The following is a 24,228-nucleotide window of genomic DNA, read 5'->3' as shown; positions in this document are numbered from 1 at the left end:
TTAATTTGTTCTAAATGATCTTTTCTCTAAAAGTAAAAATGACGGAATAATCTTTTTACAATTCTCATGAATTCTTGGTTTTGAAAGATGATAACTCTCGAACGCATGGCCAGAATGTTGTAATCTTGTTTCCAAAATGTCAAGAAGTCTATTGTAAACAAACTTTTTATATTGTTCGTTCAAAACAAATTTCATAAGTTGCTCTAAGGATCTAGGTCAGCAGGCGGTCTTTCTCGTTGGAGGGTTAAATCTTCAAAACTGAAAAACTTAAATGCAGTTTACTCATTTGGCCCATGAGATCCCATTGTCATTTATACATGCTCTTATACATAAAGAGTGGATGTTGCAAAAACATTATAAGTCAGCTGCTACATTCTGCTACTACTCAAGAAACATCCCCTTGAAGCTTGCAATGAAAAAAGCAAAAAATTTAAACAACTTGAAAACCGGCAATTGTAGAGTTTCCACATATTTTACAAAAATATGCAAATTAGTATTGTCTACAACTTTGCAGAACATTTCATGTTTATAAGAGTTGAAATAAAAGAGCTATGTGAAAAATACCAATATTAAGGGGGTACCCGCAAGTTTCGCTCCGTAACTTTTTTCCCTTTAGAGATAGCCACTTTCTTTCTTCAGTGAAGTTGCTCAAAACAATATTACCTACAAATGTTTCTCACCAATCGAAGACGGTAAGCTTGAAACTAAAAAGTTATTTTTTCTATCTGTTGTGGTATCCCCTTAATCCCAAATTTTACAATACTATTATAAAGTTCTCATAAATCGAAGAAACATTGCAGAAGACAGTAAGTTGATATCTTTAGTAGTTTCGTCGCAAATATCGATGTCCGTATTCTTTTGAATCCGTCCCACTGTGCGTCGTGGAGATTGATGGTGTTGTCATCGAGTCTGATTTGACAGTCAAGGACTTGTTGGATAGTGGGATCACCCAACTGTTCAATTAGTAAGGATACTGGATTGAAAGAAGTAAGAAATGTATCTCTAGTGTGGAAACTCCGCATGAGCTCCTGACAAACTCCGCGTACACTGCACGGAAACAAAATTAACGATCATTAGAAGAGCAATCCTGGCATAAAAGTTCTTCCACTAACTTTATTTGCCCGATCCCCCATAAGACCTTTTCGACTCATTTGTTTGATACTGATTTTATTTTTATTTTTATTTTGATATAACATACATCATCTGACTTAATAGTAGTCTTAATGATAAATAGTACGAGCACTATGCAACTAACAGTACAAGCAATATGAAAACATACAAAGAACATAGTTAACTACGAAGCCGTTGTTTGAACGTTGTTACGGTTAAGTTAAAATCAAATATATCAGCTACGGCATTAAAACTTGCCGACGTGAAGCGGATTGGGTCATGTTGCCCGTACGTTACATTCCGCTGAGGTAATAACAGCAGAGTTCTGGGTCGCAGGGTTCTCTCCGGTGCGTACAAATTAAGCTGCTGTAAAATATTCGGAGCATCGATCTCGCCAAGCAGAATTTTTCCCACAAACAGCTTGAGCTTCGAACCGCCTTCGCTCCAAAGTCTGCATTTCAAGAAGCTGGCAGCGCTCTACATACGCTGGTAGCTGATGATGATTCCGCCATGGAAGGAATCGTAAAGCATAACGTACGAATTTTCGCTGAACGGCTTCAATTCTTGCTATCCCGTTAGCATTGAATGGGCACCATACAACCGAGTTGGTCTCAAGGACGGAACGCACTAGGGAGTAGTAAAGTGATCGGAGGCACCTAGGATCACGGAATTCATTAGCTATTTTGAATATAAATCCAAGCTGTCGATTTGCCTTGGCAATTATTTCATTGTAGTGTGGCTTGAACGTTAGCGATGAATCCAAGGTAACGCCCAAATCACGAACCTGGTTTACTCTGGTTACTGTAAGACCAAACATTGTATAATTGAAGGTAATCGGGTGAGATTTCCTATGAAACGAGATCGCACAGCATTTCTGATGATCCACATAGGTTATATTCTTTTGCTGAAGTTGAGTCTTGCCATACTTCTGAAAACAAAAGCTAAAGTGGAAAATTTAATATTAATAATCTTAAAAATGTTGATGAAAACCCGAAGAAACTCCTCCTGGTTTTGCAAATTTAAATTTTCGGGAGGAGTTCTCAGCACTTCCTGGACACTAAAAATCTCAAATGTGCCATCTTTTATGTCCTAGATACAGACAGAGTGTTGAGTACTGATTTTTCCAGATATTGGGAACTGGACTTTTGAAACATCCAGCTTCACTGAAGGTTTTTAATGTCTTTTACTGACATTCCCAAAAATGATTCATTCAAAGCTATGATTAATCACTTAAAATGCGATGTGTTTTTTCTGTGTTGAACTAGGGTGATTTATCTATTTTGGACAACCGTTACGCCTACTCTATTTTGGACATTTACATTTGATTTTGCCGTAAAAGTCCAAAATAGAGTACCAATGCCCAAACGAATGCGTAACGAATGCCCAAAACGGGTGATTTATATACCCTATGCTTATTTCTAATATTTATCTGTACTTTTATGCTCTTAATAGCCCGTATGAATAAAACAGTTTACTGTACTTTTCCCGTATAAATCTTTTGCAGGAAGTAAAGTCAACTGTTTTATTCGTACGGCCTAATATTCACGTCTAATGTTGTGACACCCATATGGAGAAGTGCCTCTAGGAATTGTGGAATTCAGAAGTGCCTCTAGGAAGTGCAATTCTTTCTATCGAATTGACTATCATTGGATGACGTATGGTTTTGGTCTCAAGGTTCAGTGTGATCTAGCTTCGTCTGGGAAAGAGTCACAGTGTCGACAAACCATATTACGGAAGCGGAAAAAGAATGTCAAGGCTTTGACCCACTTAAAACTGGAACAATTTTTCAATATATAAAAACACAATATGGCCTTGTGAGATAAAATTTCGAAAGCCCGGAGCTATATTCTATTAACTCTAGTTCAGATTTTTCGATGCATTTTTTCTGTTGAACTGAACCTGCAGTGGTGTGGTCTCCCGGCGGATTCCAATATTATTCGCAAGCATTGAAAGGCCGAAATTAACATAAATCGAACATGAATCGAAACGAAACGGCACTTTATCGGCACGCAGAACCGAGCTTCGTTTGTTCATCCGAGGCCGAAGATTTATGGGAATTACCGCCAATAAATACTTCGGTTTATTTTCATGCTTTATAGCAATGAAAACCTGTTTATTAACGTTTATTATTTGTATGAAGTATATTTGCTATGACATAACCTTGTAATGGGGTATGTTGCTGGTTAAATGTTTATGCGAATTGAGATATAAGTCATCACCTGGCAATTATAAATATCCCTTACGCAGAAGAGTATAAAAGACCCCCGCAGCGATTGTCAAAATAATTGTCCATAGGACGTGCAAAAAACATAAAACGTTTACGGTTCATTTGTGACGAATGCATGGATGCAATGGATGACCCATTCCACTTGATAATATATTCAAATGTTGATTACCAGTTTTTAATTAGTGCCCCAGTCAGTGCTGGAAGCGATCACATTTTATACGTAATGCTTCGAAGATTTTAATAGCAGTTGCTCAGTAAACTGCACGTTAATGATGAAGTATTATTTTTGAGGTGATTGGAAGGATTTATTATGAATAAATTACATTGATGCTAATGGTGGTTTGTGTGTGTTCAAAACGACAAGAAATTTAATCTCCATTGTAAGCAGGTAAGACGAGCAAAAGTTAATTATTTTTGTTTTGCTCTCTTTGTTATTATTAAAGTTGTATTCACGAAAACCTTATCCAATCAATCCGTACAATATTGCTGATTTAGCGTTATAGTGCTGTAGGCAAAAGTGTTATTTCATATTTAGGTAAGTCATCCAAATAGGATTTATATTTTAATTGCTCAAACAAACGATGAATTGGATAAGATCTGAGCAACCAATCACACACCACTTTTAAAAGACTTCTTCCGAGTGTCTCAATATTTAATGGATGAGTAGAAACCTAGTACCCCAGACCTCTCAGTTAAGACGCACCGAACGAAACAAACCTGTGTAACGACATTTATAGGTTTCCGATGGAATCCACTAATTTTGATTACACTAATACACTAAACTAAACGATTTTATTGGCTTTAAATACGATACTCAAATATATTATATTCAGTCTAGTAGTAGCCGTCGGAGTAATCAATTATAACCCGAACTCGTCCAAATTCTCCGAGGTGTAACCCAGTCCGCTTCGTTCGATATAAACCCGCTACATTCTGTAGACAGGATTGGGCCTCGAATTTGGATTGTGGGAAGGAAATTGTGCGAATTTCCTTGTGAAGTATTACCCACATGACGGTGTACTGGTAAATGCACTAAGAAGCTAAATTAGTGCTTTAGACTTGAGACTCAAGACCGTGTGGTGAGCACATGGTAGTGGCCGGCGAGATTAATTGTTCTCGATTGATTGTGTCCGGAATCGAACAATAAGAGCCATTGTTTCGCGTGGAAAATGGTATCAATGTTCGCTTGAAGCACACTTTGTGGAAGAAGGTGTTGTCGTCTGAAAGCGATTCGGAACGTCAGGAGGTTCTTTCGATCGAACGCTTTGTGAAAAGTTAAGGTCCAGTGGTCGCGTCGAAGCGTAAAACGATTCACCGCCGGGGGTCGTATTTGATCACGTCGCGTCGCAGTTCGTTTCATCGTCGGGAAACGGATCTGGTCGTAGAAACCACACATGGACAGAGGCCGTGAGGGGGAGGTACGGGTATGAGTGACACTGAATCGGAAAGTGAACAATTCGAAGAGTCGGTTATTCGACTAAGTTTGGACAGAACTGACCTCCCGCCATTTGTAAGCGACCGAAAGGACAAACGTAAAAAGTTCGTAATGGCTGAAGAACTGTCCGCGCAGGTTGCCGCATTGAAGCTCGAGTTAGACGAACTACGCCGGATGTCGGCGTCAAATGCTAGTGCGTCTAACAGACGGAATGAGACGCCGGTGGAAAGAGTGCCCGATTTTCGGGAAATTAGAGAATATGTTAATCCGTTTGATCCAAAAGTGCCATCGTGTCCCTCAGCAGACGCTTGGGTGAAGACGATCGATGAGATTGGCGATCTGTATGAGTGGACTCAACCGTTGCGATTGCATTGTGCACGGTTAAGTTTAAGTGGTTGTGCCAAATTATGGTTTGAGGGATGCCATACGTCTATCAAGAGCTGGGCGAACTTCAAAGCTGAGATAGTCAAGGGTTTTCCGTCTACTAAAAACCCGATCTATTACCATAATTTGCTTTCGGCTCGAAATTATAAAAGTGGAGAAACTGTAGAAGAATATGTGTACGAGATGCTCGCGACGGGACGGAAAGGTGGCTTCGCTGAAGAGACAATTGTTACCTATATTACTAGCGGGTTACGATCGTATATCAAGCGTTCCGGTATGACGATCGGGAGAGTCTCTACTGTGCTAGAGTTGTTGCAAGAATTACGTTGGATTGATAGTGTGGATGCTGTAGCCCACAACAGTAAAGCCGTGGATGCTTGTGGTGGTGTTGGATCACGGAGTAATGAGGTGCGTCGGAAGGGGGAGCAAGTCGGTGAATCGTGCTTTAGTTGTCGTGAAGTGGGCCACATAGCCCGAAATTGCCCCAGAGTAAAATGCCACCTGTGCAAAAAGGAAGGGCATATGCAGAGAGAGTGCAAAAGTTTCGGGATGAAAAAAGAGACCCGAGAACCAAATACGAAATTGATGCGAGTAATGGACCAAAAAAGTGCATTTGTTAAAAGTGTCATGGTTGCTGGGTTAACGTTGAAGGCTCTTGTGGATACCGGCGGTAGGGTGTCCACCATCCAAGAAAAGTATGCTCAGAAGGTCGGTAAATTGAGCCCCAGCCATAAGGTTCTACGTGGATTCGGGAAAAAGGAGATTACGGTGTCTGCAAAAGTGTGTACACAGCTGCAGGTTGATGGGATTATGCTACCGGTAGAGCTTCAGGTTGTGCCTACTTGGGTTCAGGATACGGCGATCATTCTGGGAGAAGATGTGATTGACCAGGATCGGCTAGTTATGGTGACGCGGAAAGGCGATGTGAAGTTTGCCTGGGAAAAAGAGACCGAGCCGGAACAGTCGGGACAAATTGCGGCGGAAGAAAGTGGAGAAACCGGGGTGGCTCGGATGTACACGTTTGAGGTGAAGACGGCAACCGTGATCGATCAACAATCGTTAAATAGTGAGGGGGAGCACCAATACAACCAACAGCTGGTTCGGATGATAGAGCAGTACAGAGACTGTTTTGCTCTCAATATGAAGGAGATGGGATGTGCGAAATCGGCGGCGATGAAAATAAATCTCACGGACGAAAACCCCGTGTACATGAAGCCTCGAAAATTGGAGTATGCGCGAGAAAATGTCTTACGTGAAATTGTGAGCGAATTGCTAGATGCTGGGATCATTGCCGAAACTGAGTCACCGTATAATAGCCAGGTTGTGCTAGTTCCCAAGAAAAATAATCAGTTCAGAATGGCCATTGATTATCGGTTATTGAACGCGAAAACTATCAAAGATAAGTTTCCTATGCCAGACATCGAGACGTGCTTGCAGAAGCTGGCTGGTGCGCGATTATTCATAACGATTGACTTATACAGTGGTTATTACCAGATCCCGTTGAATGCAGACAGCCAGAGTTACACCGCGTTCTCTACCACGGACGGACATTACCGTTTTCTGAGAATGCCCTTTGGCTTAGCGAACGGTTGCGCCATTTTTCAAAGGGCAATGAACAAAATAGTGCAAGTGCTAAACAAGAAGAAAATTGTAGTAATCGCCTACATCGATGATCTGATTTTGCCGGGGCAGAATGAAGAAGAATTGTTGGAGAAGTTTGAAGAACTACTAGTGGTCCTCCGGGACGAAGGGTTTACTATTAATTTGCGGAAGAGCCATTTTTTCAAAAAATCTGTGAGTTTTCTGGGGTTTGAAGTAAGCGAAAAGGGAGTGAGACCGGGTGAATTAAAGACGAAGGCGGTATCGGATTTCCCAACACCAACCTCAATTCATGCTGTGCAGCAGTTTCTGGGGTTGTCCGGATTTTTCAGACGGTTTTTACGCGATTACAGCATAATTGCAGAACCGATGTTTAGATTGCTGAAAAAGGATGCGGAATTTGTGTGGCGAGAGGAGCAGCAGACAGCATTTCGAAAAATTAAGCAAATGTTAGTGGAGCGGCCTTTGCTATTGTTGTACGACCCGAATGCAGATATCGAACTGCATACCGATGCTTCCAGTGTAGGCTTGGCTGGAATAATGTTGCAGAAATCTGATGGCGCGTGGAAACCCGTGAGTTACTTCAGCAGAAAGACGTCCAGTGCGGAATCCGTATATCACAGTTATGAACTGGAGCTGCTAGCTGTGGTGGCGAGCGTAGAGCGATTCCGGCAGTACTTGATAGGGAGATTTTTCGTACTTCGTACGGATTGTTCGGCGATTCGGGATACATATACCAAGAAAGAAATGAATCCGAGAATTGCTCGTTACTTTTTGAAGTTGTTGGAGTACGATTTCCGAATTGAGCACCGAAGTGGGACAAGGATGCAACACGTTGACGCTCTTAGTCGATCACCGATCGAGGAGCCAGCTGAGATCGAAACTGTAGCTGAAACTGTCATGGTATTGGAAATTTCGAACGCGGATTTTCTCGTGAGTATGCAGAGGCAAGATGAGCGGCTGATCGAGATCATCGATAAGCTCTCGCGAGATCCACTATGCGATGAGGATAGGCAAATTCACGTTAACTATGTGTTCGACAATCATCGACTTTATCGTAAAGTTGATGGACGAAAGTGTTGGGTAGTGCCAAATGCTATACGGTGGAGAATGGTAAGAAGCTACCATGACGAGAAGGGGCATTTTGGCGAAGAAAAGGTAGTTGCAATGATGAGTGAATTATTTTGGTTTCCTAAAATGCGAAGATATGTGCGAGCCTATATTACAGCGTGTCCTAAATGTGCATTCTTTAAAGTGAAGCAAGGGAAGCCTGAAGGTTTCTTGAATCCTATACCGAAAACACCGGTACCGTTCCATACGATACACATCGACCACCTGGGACCTTTTCCCAGATCTGCTAGGGGAAATGAGCATATACTCGCCGTTGTTTGTGGATTTTCCAAATTTCTCTTAGTGAAGCCGGTGAAGTCTACGAATACACTGCCAGTGATTACGATTTTGGAAGAGATGGCCAGTGTGTTCGGATTACCGTCTCGTATTATTACTGATCGTGGAACTGCCTTTACATCACGAGTGTTCAAGCAGTATTGTGAAGACTATGGCATTGATCACATTTTGGTGGCTGTAGGAACACCTCGTGGGAATGGACAAGTGGAGAGGAGTAACCGCACTATTCTTACAACTTTACGTACAATGGTGGACGGCGAAGATAAGCGGTGGGATGAGAAGGTAAAATTCGTGCAGAGTGCGATCAATACAGCCCCAAACGCGACCACGAGGGTGTCTCCAGCTACACTCGTGCTGTCGTATAAACCGAAGGATGTAGTGCAGAACGAGATAATTTCAGTGATTTCGAGCGAGAACGCCGCGTTATCAGAGCCGATAGGAGAAATCCGCGATCGGGTGGAACGAGTCACTCGAGAGAACCAATCGAAGCAGAAAAAATACTACGATGGACGACGTCGACCAGCGGCCAGCTACGAGGTGAACGATTTGGTGTTAGTGGTGAAAGATCAATACATCGTAGGAGGTAGTCGTAAGCTGGAGCCGAGATACAAAGGGCCGTTTATTGTCATCGAAGTGCTGCCAAATGATCGCTACAGAGTGGCTACCGTCCCAGGACTGAGTGGTCGTGCATTTTCAACGGTTTACTCGGTAGACCACATGAAGAGATGGTGTGAATCAGCTGATTTGGAATAATTTGTCTAATTAATGGAAGGAGAAGGGCAAATGATCGACGTTGAATAAAATGGATATCGAACAGTATTGAATATTAAATTAAATAAATAAAATGAATTTCGATGAGGACATCTCAAATATCTGGGTGTCCGATTGTAACGACATTTATAGGTTTCCGATGGAATCCACTAATTTTGATTACACTAATACACTAAACTAAACGATTTTATTGGCTTTAAATACGATACTCAAATATATTATATTCAGTCTAGTAGTAGCCGTCGGAGTAATCAATTATAACCCGAACTCGTCCAAATTCTCCGAGGTGTAACCCAGTCCGCTTCGTTCGATATAAACCCGCTACACCTGTGTCAAAATTCGCCATGTCAAATTGGCCCCACACATCACCACCATAATAATAACTACATTTGCGAACCACCGCATCGTCACACTTAACCGCCACGCCACCGAGACTGGACGAACATTGTCAATAAATTGTAGATTTATGGTAAAATGGCATAGGATCGGCGTGCAAAGTCGTGTCTGCCGCACGAGTGTAACACAACAGAAGATATCTTCACGGGTTTTCGCGTGTCTGCAAAGTGTCAGCAAAGCAGCACACGATCGCTGCTGCGCCTGCATGCGATTGTTGAGAGATTTCTGATGGGGTCTCTGGGTTGTCGGGGGCAAGGGGCAAGCAGCAAAAGAATGGAAACATTAAATACCATTACCTTTAATGGTAATCGACATTACCAGTCCACCGCTGAATGAGGCTGCGTCGCGTCGCTGTCGAACGGTGATGAAGATGGTCCGGCAGGACCGCACTTAGGAATTAGAAAGAATTGCAACAAAAATGTTGTAACTCTAATATTTTATAATGGTATTGGAAGAAATTTTATATTTTTAAAAACAGTTCTAATCTCTGATAATTGTATTTCTTTTTGAATTAATATTTTACTGCGAAACGTTCATAAAAAATGCATTATAAATTCTTACCGTTCCTTAATCATTTGAATGTTTGTAAGCATCCGTCGATCTTTATAAGATGGTAAAGGAAATTGAGTCCAACCTAATCTAAGCCCGCCCTGCTAGCTCCGGGGTACGATGCTGGTCTAACAAGCTAGTCGTCGTATGTTCGAATCTCGACTGGGCGATGCCACTTTATAGAGTTAATAGAATCTTTGCACCAGCCCCGTAATTTTCCTGTACTCTAATAACCGGCTGCGAATTCTGTCGATAAAGAAGGGTCAAGTTCTTAAGGACGTTTATACCCACGGCTTTGTTCTGCTAATCTATCCATAACTACAACCAACCTAACCAATGATTATCAATGAACACTAGATTAGAGTCAAGCGATCTGCGACTCGAAGCGACTTTTCTAGCTGTAGTTATACGCGCAGCCCTTTTTCGCCCGAGTGCTTTAGGGTCCGTACAGAGTGAAAGCAAATAGGACGCGACTTCGCTTACATGTTGCTAAATGTATAGTCCTACTGCGGGTAAAAAAGGGCTGCGCGTACGACTACAGCAAGGAAAGTCGCCTAGCGTCGCAGTTCGCTTGCACTCTGGCGGTACGGTACATGTGAGCGAAGTCGCGTCGCGTCGTAGTCGCTTTTACTCTGTACAGCCCCTTTTTCCAGTATCTCGTCTGTCACTGACAGCACAATGTCACCTTCTTTGTACACCCCGTCCCAAAGTGCCTGACGAAAGATGAGACTTTGCGGAACTCCTGCCAAGGCATTCAGTGTCTGACGTCTCGCAATGGTCTCATAGACATGCAGCCGGTTCTGGAAGAGACTCCTCAGAATTCTAAACTGATATACTTAAATCAGCGTTCTAGGGCAGCGATTAGGCGATGGACTTTCAGCTGGCACTGTTGCAGGTGTTTCTAACATCGGTCGTTTTAACGGTGCGAAAACTATCTCCTTTTCGCTTCTATTTGGATGGCTTTTCGGCTTGTTTCAAATACTGTCCGAACAGAACCACCATGGTCTACTCTTTCTGTAGTTCAAATCCTGGTTCAATTGAGTGTGTTAACTTTTCATCTGCCTGAGAAGCTACTTTCTTTCACGCTTTTCTGAAACACTTCTAAACGTGTCCAGGACGCTTGAATAGCCGCATTCCGGGCTGCCATAGTCCGGACGGGGCACCTTCAGTCGTCTGGCCACTGACAGTAGTTCGTCGAGAAAAGTTCCTTCTTTAAAGCCTTCAGTTTTTTAGGGTATAACTCCCCGTCTGTCGTAGGACCTTTTATATTCGGTATCACGATGCGATTCACGTCATCCCAGGGGTTGACAATAGCTTTTACTCTGCTTTATCACCCGCTACAGTATAGTCCTTAGCCTTACCGTTTTGAACAACACGCTACGCTCTACCAGAATTACTGCAGTGCTGGCGCTTTGGAGGCGTCTCGAGTGTCTGAGATAGGTGCTATATTCCGTTGTCGAAACTTGACCTTCTGTTTTTATACAACACTTTGCAGCCAGTTCTTAAAGTACAGGACAATTGTGGGGCTAGTGCTACGATCATATTGACTCTAGCAGCCTCTCCCAGCCGAACTAGTTATGTGTAAAATGTTAAATGTGCCTTTTATATTCAAAATATATTTCTGATATAAGTTATGTCTTATAATAAGTGAATTGCTTTTAGAAAACATTTCAACCCTGGGCTCAAATTATTTTTTTTTCAGTAAAACTACATAGCTCTTGAAATGCCTACACTTTTCTTCAGCAATTTTGAGCTGAGGAGGTTCGTGTCGAATCAAGAACTCATCTCAAGTCCGCCCGGTCCTGGGCTATTTGTTACTACACTGAAGTCGCTTTTTACGCGGTTTTTTTACGCGACTATTTTTACGCGGTTTTCGGAATGTACGCGGTTTTTTACACGGTTGTCGGAATTTACGCGGTTTTTCTACGCGGTTTTCGGAATTTACGCGGATGTGCTCAAAACGTCTATTTTTTCGCGTAGTGTTGAAATCCACAAAGCTTTTTTTTGCGCGAAATTTTGGTTTTTTTACGCGGTTTTCGGAATTTACGCAGTTTTTTTACGCGGTTTTCGGAATTTACTCGGTTTTCGGAATTTACGCGGTTTTGATTTACGCGGGACGTATCCTGTGCGTAAAAAGCGACTTGAGTGTAATTCCAAGAGCGTTTCGACATTAAATTTTGTTGCCAGCTAATTGCTAATCGAACCAACTTGTGGTTTCTTCTATTGGCGTTTCTGTTGGTTTTGAGACATATAATACTGGGAGTGCTAGAAGAATCTCAATTGATAGTGACAATCACATGGACTATACTTCGTTACGTACATTATCTAGATGTCGGCACTATCGATCCTCGGGCAAGCCAGAAGCAAAAGTGTATATCGCGAGCTTATTCGATTCAGCCGGAAAGGACCACAAGAAATTGCATGCAGAATACAATGCTGAATAACTACTGAAGCGATATGAAAGTACGAAGAATCGAAGGGCCAAAAAATTTAACCGCATCATGGTTGAGGCGAAATTTATGATCGGAAACACAGATATTGGAAGCTTGGAAAAATCTCGCATTCAGGCGCTGCACTCAACAAACCGCTAGTTGTTCTGAACTACGAGTTAGAGAGGCGCAAACTATTCGGATTAAGCTGGATGGATCACAACTGAATGAATTGGTGTCAGTTGCAACTATTTTGGGTGTCGAGCATAGTGGTAATACTGGCTCCTGTAGCCAGGGGCAGGGACGGGCGTTACTGCGGCTGGGAGCCCTGCCTCACAACCGATGAATTCGGCTATGAACTCTACGACCACTTTTTTCCTGTGTGGACTCGTTACTGTCACTGGTGTTCTATATAGAATTAAGCGTGAAGAAAGGGTAGGTAACAAGGGGCCTGAGAATAATTCCACGCTAAAGTCACTTGACGTTGAATGGCCTGATCTTACTAAGATACGAACCCAGCACCACTCGCTTGTCAAAGCAGATTCGGTAACCTTGTGGCTAGGGAGCACCACATCGACCGCTTCAAGTTCATCGCCGTCAGTAGTCACTGTCTATGGGCGAATTTGGTTTTCCTCATCGTATCGGTGTTTAAGGAAAAACCGAAAGTGGCTAACGTTATTGTATTAGTGCGACAAACACTGTACTATACATCTCATGTGTTAAAACCAAAACGTTTATTTGAATGTTGCATAAGTATTGGTAATACATGTCAAATAGCGGAGCTTGCAAACATAAACACAGCTGATCCGCAGCCAACCGCACCGATTACGAACATCCCGAAATATAGTGTGTTTTCTTTATCAAGACATTCCGATGCATTTAGGATTGCCAGTAGCAACTGAATAATGCATACGTTCAATAGGATGGTTAATTCATCCTGTCAGCTGATCGTTTGTTTACATCACTCTAAGCTTATTGATGCGGCAAAAAAAGCTCTTTAAAACTCTTTGATGTGGCGAAATTTTGAGACCGTGGTGCTGTTTTTTCGGCAACCGCTAGTGTAACGAAATATGTGCGCTACCAAATATTTATAAACTAATTCCAGATTGTATGTTTTACGGACACGCAATAATCTATATGATCAGTTAAATTCATTTTTCATTAGCAATTATGTTTTGCTGAGCGTTTGCTGATATATAGCGGATCGATAAATGGAATGACAAGTTTTAGGAAACTATAACAGCATTGGAAGCACTGATTACGTGGCGAAAGCGTGCGCTGCCAATACAGATGCATTTTTAAGGCACAAAACAATAGATGCATCGAAAGGTAACCATTTATCCAGTCATCTTTGAGTCATTTTCGGGTTCCTCTTAATCTGGCTTCACCATCCCAAGGTTTATACATAGCAATAACGTTGTAGTCGTCCACGGAGCCGTATATGGCTACTCTTGCTGCAAATCCTGCCTCTCGTATCCGAAACACATCCTGAGTTATAATGTTAAACAACGTACAAAATAATTTATTCCAGTACCGCAACCTTCTGCGCGTTTCTAAAAGACTCGACCCCGAAATACGCACGTAGCACAGTATACTGGTTCTAATGTAGCTTTAATCTGTAGCGTCAGTTTATTTGGAAACCCCTGCTCGTGCATTAACTGCTACAGCTATTTGCTCTCGACTCCATCGTATGCTGCCTTGAAATCCTCGCAAACATGATGCATGGAAACATTTTACACCCGAGCTTTTTGAAAAATTTATCGGAATGGGAAAATTTGATGCCCTCATAAAGCCTATCTAGCATTGTCCTACGTATACTCTTTCTCTTACTCTGAAAAAAGAGCTGGTAGAGCAATTTGTAGGCGACGTTGACCAGTGTAATGTCACCGTAAATGCAGCAATTAAGCCGGTCGCTTGGTAGATGGTACAAACCACTTCATTAATCTATTCCTTCGATAATGTTTCATCCTCGAATCCTCGAATTCTATAAATTATCCATTTAAGTGTTGCTAATAGTTGATTCTCTCAGATATCAGCTTCTCAGAACATACCTAGGCATACTTATCGACCATTTCGCGCTCGTTCGTGATCAGGTTTCCTTCGTTGCCCCTATTAGGTTTTAGCGTGTAGCCTTTACGAGATTGGTTTCCCTGTTCATAGGAGTTGCGTATGTCATTAGCCCGGAACAGGGATGGAAGATCAGTGATTTTGATAAAATCTGTGAGTCATCGCCACACGCACAGATCACGATCCGTACAGATCATGACAAACAGTTAATCTTTAGCGTTGATCACAAGATTTTGTTCTCTAAACAGTCTCAACAGTCGATCACAGTGTTACATCTTACCTAGCTGCGAGAAAAAAGGTCTCACATGTTGTTTGTATTGTGATTCACACGATGCACACAACTAATCGTCTATATCTGTTATATTTCTCAACACAATCATGCAATGAACATGATCTGACATAAGGTTTATCATAATCTGTACGGATCGCGACAAAGTGTTTGTCGCTTACAAGTAGTGATGTCAATGAATTTGAATCTGGTCGGCTCTATGATCTTGATCGCTAGAAGCGATTTTTCCCATCCCTGGCCCGGAATAGTCATTCTAGTTTTACACGATTTCTGGCCTCCGATTTCTTGGCGCTTATCCCTCCTCATGATCGTGAACAACTCGTTCCGCGCTCGTCAGTATTTCACGAAGTTCTCTCTAGTGGCAATGCACAGATATTTTTTGACGTAGGACTACGTCTTTGTTTACTATACTGGGACTGGGTAGCACTTTGTAAAAACGAGAAATAGAAGTGTAACGTTTGAATGAAATATTTCAAACGCTAATAGCTACTATACTACTGAACGAAACATAACAGTTAATATGTCGTTGGATAGATAAAATGTCCAGCAATTTTATAGTAACATACTAATAATAATTTTTTATACGCTAAATAGTGAAAATGTGTGTAAAGATTCAAGGTCGAATTTTTCCATACATTTCCCTTGTTATCGCCTAGCTTCACAGGCACGGACGACAATTAGATACACCAAAGGATTTGGATCCAAATGATAACCTTGAGACCACTTTGTAAGCCACACCCCTTTTCCAATCCAATCGGCAACATCGATGGCTATTGACGGCAACACCGGTCCCAAAGACAAGCAAAATCAGAGGGCAATGGCCAACGTGAATCCCACACGATGCACTTAACATTACATTTTGCATTATCCCCATCGCAGACATGCGAAATTGTTCGATAGCTTGCTCAATCAGTGTCGGACAATCATTTAAGCAGCAGCAGCCGATATGGTTTCCCCCACCACCTACACTAGCTTACAAGCAGCAGCGGCAGTGCCAGTGACTATAAAATGGTACTCTTGGTTCGCCGTCTGCTCATTCATTGCACAATCGCACTGACGGACGGTCAGTATTTACCATCGACGGCTATTGGTGGCGAAAGCAACGGCATTTGGCAGCAAACACCAGCGATCGGAGCCAACAACGCTAGCAATCGGGAGGTAACGATAGCATTTTTGGCGGCTATTGCAGGCAAATCCAAGGACCTTTGCGGCATCTAATGTCATTTTCGATGACAATTCGAGGCACCCAATGACATTTTGGCGGTTATTTTCGCAAACCAACAGCAAATGGAAGCAAATCGACTGACGGGCAGCAGCAAATTCAGCAGTAGGCCGTTGTGGTCTTAAACAGTTCTTATAAGAACTAGAGTAATTGAAGAATGAAAAGAATTTTCTTCACTTTTCTAAATGGTTAACGTTTCAACGTTCCATGGAAAATGCTTGCTCATTCAGCGTCGGATAATCATTCGAGCAGCAGCAGCAATTGATCTGGTTTCCCCCACCACCTCACTAGCTTACAAGCAGCAGCGGCAGTGCCAGTGACTATAAAATGGTACTCTTGGTTCGCCGTCTGTTCATTCATCGCACAATCGCACTGACGGACGGTCAGCATTTACCATCGACAGCTATTGGTGGCGAAAGCAACGGCATTTGGCAGCAAACACCAGCGATCGGAGCCAACAACGCTAGCAATCGGGAGGTAACGATAGCATTTTTGGCGGCTATTGCAGGCAAATCCAAGGACCTTTGCGGCATCTAATGTCATTTTCGATGACAATTCGAGGCACCCAATGACATTTTGGCGGTTATTTTCGCAAACCAACAGCAAATGGAAGCAAATCGACTGACGGGCAGCAGCAAATTCAGCAGTAGGCCGTTGTGGTCTTAAACAGTTCTTATAAGAACTAGAGTAATTGAAGAATGAAAAGAATTTTCTTCACTTTTCTAAATGGTTAACGTTTCAACGTTCCATGGAAAATGCTTGCTCATTCAGCGTCGGATAATCATTCGAGCAGCAGCAGCAATTGATCTGGTTTCCCCCACCACCTCACTAGCTTACAAGCAGCAGCGGCAGTGCCAGTGACTATAAAATGGTACTCTTGGTTCGCCGTCTGTTCATTCATCGCACAATCGCACTGACGGACGGTCAGCATTTACCATCGACAGCTATTGGTGGCGAAAGCAACGGCATTTGGCAGCAAACACCAGCGATCGGAGCCAACAACGCTAGCAATCGGGAGGTAACGATAGCATTTTTGGCGGCTATTGCAGGCAAATCCAAGGACCTTTGCGGCATCTAATGTCATTTTCGATGACAATTCGAGGCACCCAATGACATTTTGGCGGTTATTTTCGCAAACCAACAGCAAATGGAAGCAAATCGACTGACGGGCAGCAGCAAATTCAGCAGTAGGCCGTTGTGGTCTTAAACAGTTCTTATAAGAACTAGAGTAATTGAAGAATGAAAAGAATTTTCTTCACTTTTCTAAATGGTTAACGTTTCAACGTTCCATGGAAAATGCTTGCTCATTCAGCGTCGGATAATCATTCGAGCAGCAGCAGCAATTGATCTGGTTTCCCCCACCACCTCACTAGCTTACAAGCAGCAGCGGCAGTGCCAGTGACTATAAAATGGTACTCTTGGTTCGCCGTCTGTTCATTCATCGCACAATCGCACTGACGGACGGTCAGCATTTACCATCGACAGCTATTGGTGGCGAAAGCAACGGCATTTGGCAGCAAACACCAGCGATCGGAGCCAACAACGCTAGCAATCGGGAGGTAACGATAGCATTTTTGGCGGCTATTGCAGGCAAATCCAAGGACCTTTGCGGCATCTAATGTCATTTTCGATGACAATTCGAGGCACCCAATGACATTTTGGCGGTTATTTTCGCAAACCAACAGCAAATGGAAGCAAATCGACTGACGGGCAGCAGCAAATTCAGCAGTAGGCCGTTGTGGTCTTAAACAGTTCTTATAAGAACTAGAGTAATTGAAGAATGAAAAGAATTTTCTTCACTTTTCTAAATGGTTAACGTTTCAACGTTCCATGGAAAATGCTTGCTCATTCAGCGTCGGATAATCATTCGAGCAGCAGCAGCAATTGATCTGGTTTCCCCCACCACCTCACTAGCTTACAAGCAGCAGCGGCAGTGCCAGTGACTATAAAATGGTACTCTTGGTTCGCCGTCTGTTCATTCATCGCACAATCGCACTGACGGACGGTCAGCATTTACCATCGACAGCTATTGGTGGCGAAAGCAACGGCATTTGGCGGCAAACACCAGCGATCGGAGCCAACAACGCTAGCAATCGGGAGGTAACGATAGCATTTTTGGCGGCTATTGCAGGCAAATCCAAGGACCTTTGCGGCATCTAATGTCATTTTCGATGACAATTCGAGGCACCCAATGACATTTTGGCGGTTATTTTCGCAAACCAACAGCAAATGGAAGCAAATCGACTGACGGGCAGCAGCAAATTCAGCAGTAGGCCGTTGTGGTCTTAAACAGTTCTTATAAGAACTAGAGTAATTGAAGAATGAAAAGAATTTTCTTCACTTTTCTAAATGGTTAACGTTTCAACGTTCCATGGAAAATGCTTGCTCATTCAGCGTCGGATAATCATTCGAGCAGCAGCAGCAATTGATCTGGTTTCCCCCACCACCTCACTAGCTTACAAGCAGCAGCGGCAGTGCCAGTGACTATAAAATGGTACTCTTGGTTCGCCGTCTGTTCATTCATCGCACAATCGCACTGACGGACGGTCAGCATTTACCATCGACAGCTATTGGTGGCGAAACCAACGGAATGGATGAAATTTGATCTCGTGACTGATCCCAGACAGGCAACAACCCTGGGAGGTTCATGCATCGATCTTACTTTTTCGAGGAATATTCCGGTATTGTCTACGAAAAGGTACGTGTCGTACTTTTCGTATCATCGTCCTCAGTTCACGTTGCTATCAAGTTAAAATTGATAAAGCCGAGACGATCGTTTTCTACCACAGCCCTAGAGTAAGTAAGGTTTAACAGTATCGACTTACATTGAATTGATTGATTGAATTGATTTGTTCTGTTAACAAATACTAAAACTTAGAAAGTTTTGTAAGTTTCACATCCTACTATTTATTTCAGTCATATATTTCAACAGTGGTCATTCGCCTTTACAGATGCCAACAATCGCTCCCGATGAACCCTTTTCGATTGGCAGCTAAATTTATTTTATCACGATTTACTGTTTCTTGATAACCGAGCCACGGTGCCTGATTTTGAACTCGCGATTTTGGGGCCATTTGTGATGGCATTGAATACTTTAAATTAATCTTTTGTAAGTATCAAATCTGTTAGCAATCATCAAATGTTAATCATAGTCACATAATGCTATGTTCCACATAGTTGACGCTTATATTGATTTTCTATCGATTCATCCCTTTGCTGGCATTCTTTAACAGTTTACTCCTACAATCGGTCCCCGAACAACTCATAAATTGCTTATCTTAAATTTAAGCAACAAATAAGTATTGTATTTTTATATTTCTTATTTCTTATATTTTTTGATAAAACTAATTCATTTCTACTTTACAGTGATTTGGTATTTCCTATCACTCCTCTATTAGCGGGCAACCATCATCCTAGAGTCTAAAGGACCGAATAGCGACATCCATCTATTTATTGGCAACAGTAATTATAGTACTGATTTTTAAGATGTGCTATCAGCTCAAACATAGTTCTTTTCAGGGCCACCAAACAATTTCAAACGGTTTTTTTCAAAACCACCATTGATTCAATGAAGAATAAAATCAGAATATTTCGCTCTTCTTTTACAAATAAACACTCAAACAATGATACTCTCAAATACTCAAATATGCATATGCCAGAAATGCAGTTTACATTAGTCTTTGATTTAATGATCAGACATAGTTATACTTCATCGATTAAAACATGTTATCAATATAATGAGTATTATATGACACAGTCCTACGTCACCCTTTCGTACAACCCTTAGGGCTGTATACCTTGTAGTTTTTCAAGCTATTGTTTGCCTCCGTTGCTTGCTAACAGTCCCCGTTAAACCAACCGTTTTATGCATTGAGCGTTCCGACCTCCCTCACGGCAGAGTGAACCCTGTTCTAATTGTGGCTTGGAGCACTTAACTCGATAGAGGAAGGGAGAGCCTCATGCAGCCCACGTACACTATTACTAAGGTACGGCAGACACGGCACGTTTGTGTTCGTTATATGCTAAAAAGTATAGGTGTGTTAGTGTCATCGTTGTACGGTACAATGTGTATGCTCTTTTTATGCCCGTCGAAGAATAGTGCGAGTTTGACGCCACTCTTGCTGTTTACATTATTTGCGTTGCTAACGCAAACAAACGGTACGTTGCTCCACACCTCTACTACTTCACATCGTCATGCAGCATCCATGCGTACACCGTTCTTGGTATAGTTACTATATATATAGTTCGGCGGATAGAAAATCGGGAGCCAAATAAACGTCAAAAGCGGAGCCAAAAGCTTTTCAAAATCCAAAATGCAGGAGTAATGTTAAAAAAATACACCTTATTTTCAAAGAACTAGTCATTTTCAACACCCGCCAGTGATTATTTTTCGTAAAAACCTGCACATTTCACCATAATTTCAAATTTAATTTCATAAAACAGGGATGCCAATTCGCCTGGTTTTCTATCCGCCGAACTATATATATAGTAACTATAGTTCTTGGTAGCTTGTATCGATAGTTTTGAGGGCACGTGTACTACTACTAGATGATGGTCCGAGGCATTCCGTAGGAAGCGTATATTGTTTATATTCGAGAAAATCCCGCCATATCGATGAGAACGTCTATATGGTTTTTTTTCGTTGATCAGATGATCTCTGGGAGGCCTTGAGGATATCTTTACGGGGATTGGAAGTGCTCAGGATCACCAGGCGTCGACAAAGTTGAGGTACCGTAGGCCGTAATCGTTAATGTCGGTGTGCAGGCTGTGGGGCCTCGTCCACGTATTGCATCGTTTCTGGTCTATGCATCGTTTTCCATTCGGCCTGGCGTTCATATCCCCAATAACGATCTTAAAGTCCTGTTGCGAATAGGTAACATACCGTTACCCTGTATTAGACAACCATAAAAAAGAACTTTTGTCAGCATACTAGTTATCTTGGTTACAGCAAATTGTATTCTACCCCTGAGCCCGGTCCTGTAGAGCTGACTGTTAAACGCCACTGAACATATGCAGTATGCGTCTTTGTCTGATTCTTGCTTTTTTTTGCTGGTAGACTACAACAGAAGAAGTTTACCATTGGACAACAAAGTGTCGGTTCATCGAATGTGTTTGTTCCGAAGTAGGAGGTACCTACATGTTTGGAATTCAGGGAGACAGAATGTCACTACATTCTAGTGATTGGTGGTGACGACGAGCGTCTGGGGTATAGCTATTGATTTTTGAGTATGTGTACGATCGATTGTCTTCAGCAAAATATTTATTCATCACTTCTTGACACCTAGTAACCTCGATAAATTTGATAGTTATTAATTCGTTTAAGAATGATATAGGTACATGTGTGTCGTTACGTGTTTCACCTCATTTTTATGCCTGTCAAATTTGATGAAGGTGCCGAAGGTTAGCGTTTACACTGTTTGGCTTTCGGTTCTCTTGTGTTTAGTTCTAAAATTACAGCAAAACTGGTATTTATAGGGTTGATGTTTTATTCATTCATAGAATTATAGTTTTATTTCGTCAACCGATATGGCAGATTTTGTTTTTTAACAAAATGTTTTCAATTTCAACCATTGTTGAATAATTTTGAATCTGTTTATCGTGATATTAGGGGCATCGACATGATAAATCCTGATCTTAATAATGGCACAGTAGATATGAAGTACAGAAAAGTTTGCTTTGAAATTGTAAAATTAAAATAAACTGTAATAAGCCTGTACAATGATCTAGTTTGATGCAATATAAAAAAGTAGATCAGCGAAGCGCAAAACCGCTCTGCCCAAAACTCGACAAACATGACTGATGAATTAATTTTTGACTTTTTCTTCGTTCCAGATTGTGCTTCATGTTGCTGCAGGGGAATAATTCACTGTAGTTTACTTCTAGTGAAAGGTAAGTTTACGTGTAGGCAGCTTATGCGATTGCAGTTCGAGCGAGTTTAAATTGAAGCACGTACCAGCAAGTAAGGTACATGACTGAATGCAGCAGGTGTAAATTGAGACATTCGATTATGTTTGGTTGGTTTCACAATTAATTAGCGAAAATCTTGATGAAGCAAAATTTATTGTTATTGTTTTATACTCTTGGACGCTGTTTTTGATAATGAAGCCATCTCAATTACGCCTTTACTGTGAAATTGTTACGAATCTATTTTTGTTATCGCAGATTCCATGAATTCGCAAAGAAACCTTGCCTTGGTGAAGTAAAATTTCATCATTCAGCTGCGATACCTACGAATACGATTGAATCAATTGGAATGTATGATATGAACACAATCAAGAGTTAAATTAGGGTATTCTCTGGCTGTCATACTAACAGTCAGAGTAAACAAAGCCACGTGAGTTGTTGGTCCGCAGTCAGGACAGGAGGGAGCGCGCTTGCCATTGATTGGGAACACAAACAGAGACAGCAAATCAGTCATTCGCCGTCAGACGACTCGACCGTATAGGTACGTGTATTTTCAGCCGCGTTGCTTTGGGTGTAGGGTAAAGAAACTGACTAAAGAAATGACAAGTAACTCATTTTCGGTACGTCGAAACCAAGTGCGCATGAATCTCGATGAAAACTTCTGAATCTTTTGCTCGAAAACTTCCGGAGTATCAGTCGATGAACGCGGGAGAAAATATTTACTGCAAGCAAACTGCAACAAATATCATCGTATCATTACGAAATCGATCCGTGCTATCTAAAGGAAAACGCCAGGCAATCAAGTTTGTGGCGTACAGTTAATAAAATCACCTAAATATTGAGCTCGAAAAAAATATTGTTAGAACTTTTTCGAGCAACATTGAACAGAGTCACGCACAACAATCATCGTTGAGCAAATTAGATTTAATGATGACAGGAGGCCGCGAGTGACTGAGCTTCGATGTCATTTCTTTAGTCAGTTTCTTTAGTGTAGGGCGATAGCGGTTCGATATGACACATGAAGTTGAACGCAAGTGCGTTCGTTGTAGGGTAAATGAACCAATATTTGTTCCGAACGGTCAAAGCTGTTTTAAGTCGCAGTTGTATTGAAATCTACTTTGGTTAGGCATTTCAGGCTTTTTGAGTTCAATCATACTCTCTTACATGGGTTTAATTTTTTTGAAAAACACAACAATTATATTAATCCTTCTGGTATCGGGGTTGGGATGAACAAACATTTGTATGTTAATAAATCACACTGAATGGTCATACATTTTATTCTGCAAAAAATTTTAATGTTCACCCGCAGCTATGAAAAATTACTAGGTATCAGTTTTGGTACTGCAAATTTTTTCCTATTGTTTTTCTAAGCTGCACCCAGTTAAATAATAATTACTTGTTTATGGTAACCCCTCTTTGCTCTACTTCGCTCCACCAGGAATGATTTTACTAACTCAGCTTTGAACTAACTAAAAAACTCCCTTGCAAACCGCGAACAGATTGCCTCGAGCTTTATTCTCTGCATGATGATGTCCATCATCGGATCGGATTCTGTATGCAGATGATGCTGAATCAAATCTTGGCCACCCTGACCTTCAGCAGCTGAGTTTGTTGTTTCCTATCGTATAGATCTATCCTCCTATGTATATTCCGCCGATGAAGAAAGACCTCGAACTCCGCTCCCACTGCGCCAGGCCTTCCAAAACGGTAGCGTACCTACTTTGTGCTCGGCCAGAGTGAATAAATATTTATATTCGACTGTGTTGTGAGATCTTCTCCCAACGAAAAACCAAGTATTGTGTAGCCTGGTGCAAGCCGGTGTGAGTGTGCGAAAATTTCTGAAGGAATGCTCTGTGTAGACACAATTTATTAATTTACAGCCGGTTTAAATTTGGACGGCTTTGAGCCGACTCGACACCCACGCGCGAACACGGTCGCAAATAGAAAGACCGCTCCACAGGAGATCGTGCGCTCAATCCCAGGCCAGGGACGCAAACTTGTCGAGGATCTGCTGCGGGCAGTGTAAAGAAAGGATGAGAATTTGTTATTTGAATTTGATGGACCGAGATTGTTTTATTGAAATTCGAAATTGTATGAATGGTTATCAGAGGTCGATGGACTGCGCAGATTACGCTACGTAATCGTTGGAGTTATGAACACCTGTTGATGAGTAGTTTTTTTTTGCCAAAACTCGAAACCGAACGAAAATAAATCATTAGGAATTAATAAAGATTTTCTGGCAGTCTTATTAATAAATTTAAAATATATTGTCAATCAAAACATTCGCTCAAATGACAGCACACAATCTTTCTGAAAAAGTTTATTCGAAATCGTTGGTGGCAGTGTGTATGCTTATATGAGCTGACCTAAACCAAGTGGCTTTTTTTTGTTCATTGATGATGATTTCACACTTCATTCATACTGAAAGAGAAGTGTTTT

The 24,228-nt window shown here is 41.7% G+C and overlaps 1 protein-coding gene across 2 annotated transcripts in view; it reads left to right on the top strand.

The window, feature by feature from the left end:
* Positions 1-24,228, top strand: part of LOC128739138 (dnaJ protein homolog 1) — a 124,521-nt gene that overhangs the window by 30,314 nt on the left and 69,979 nt on the right. For both annotated transcript variants that reach the window (XM_053834535.1, XM_053834534.1), the window contains exon 2: positions 21,718-21,774. The gene's annotated coding sequence lies outside the window, so the exon portion shown is untranslated. The remainder of the gene's footprint in view (positions 1-21,717; positions 21,775-24,228) is intronic.

This window comes from Sabethes cyaneus, chromosome 3 (genome assembly GCF_943734655.1).
Source record: "Sabethes cyaneus chromosome 3, idSabCyanKW18_F2, whole genome shotgun sequence".
NCBI lineage: Eukaryota > Metazoa > Arthropoda > Insecta > Diptera > Culicidae > Sabethes > Sabethes cyaneus.
This window is presented reverse-complemented; position numbering and strand designations above follow the sequence as displayed.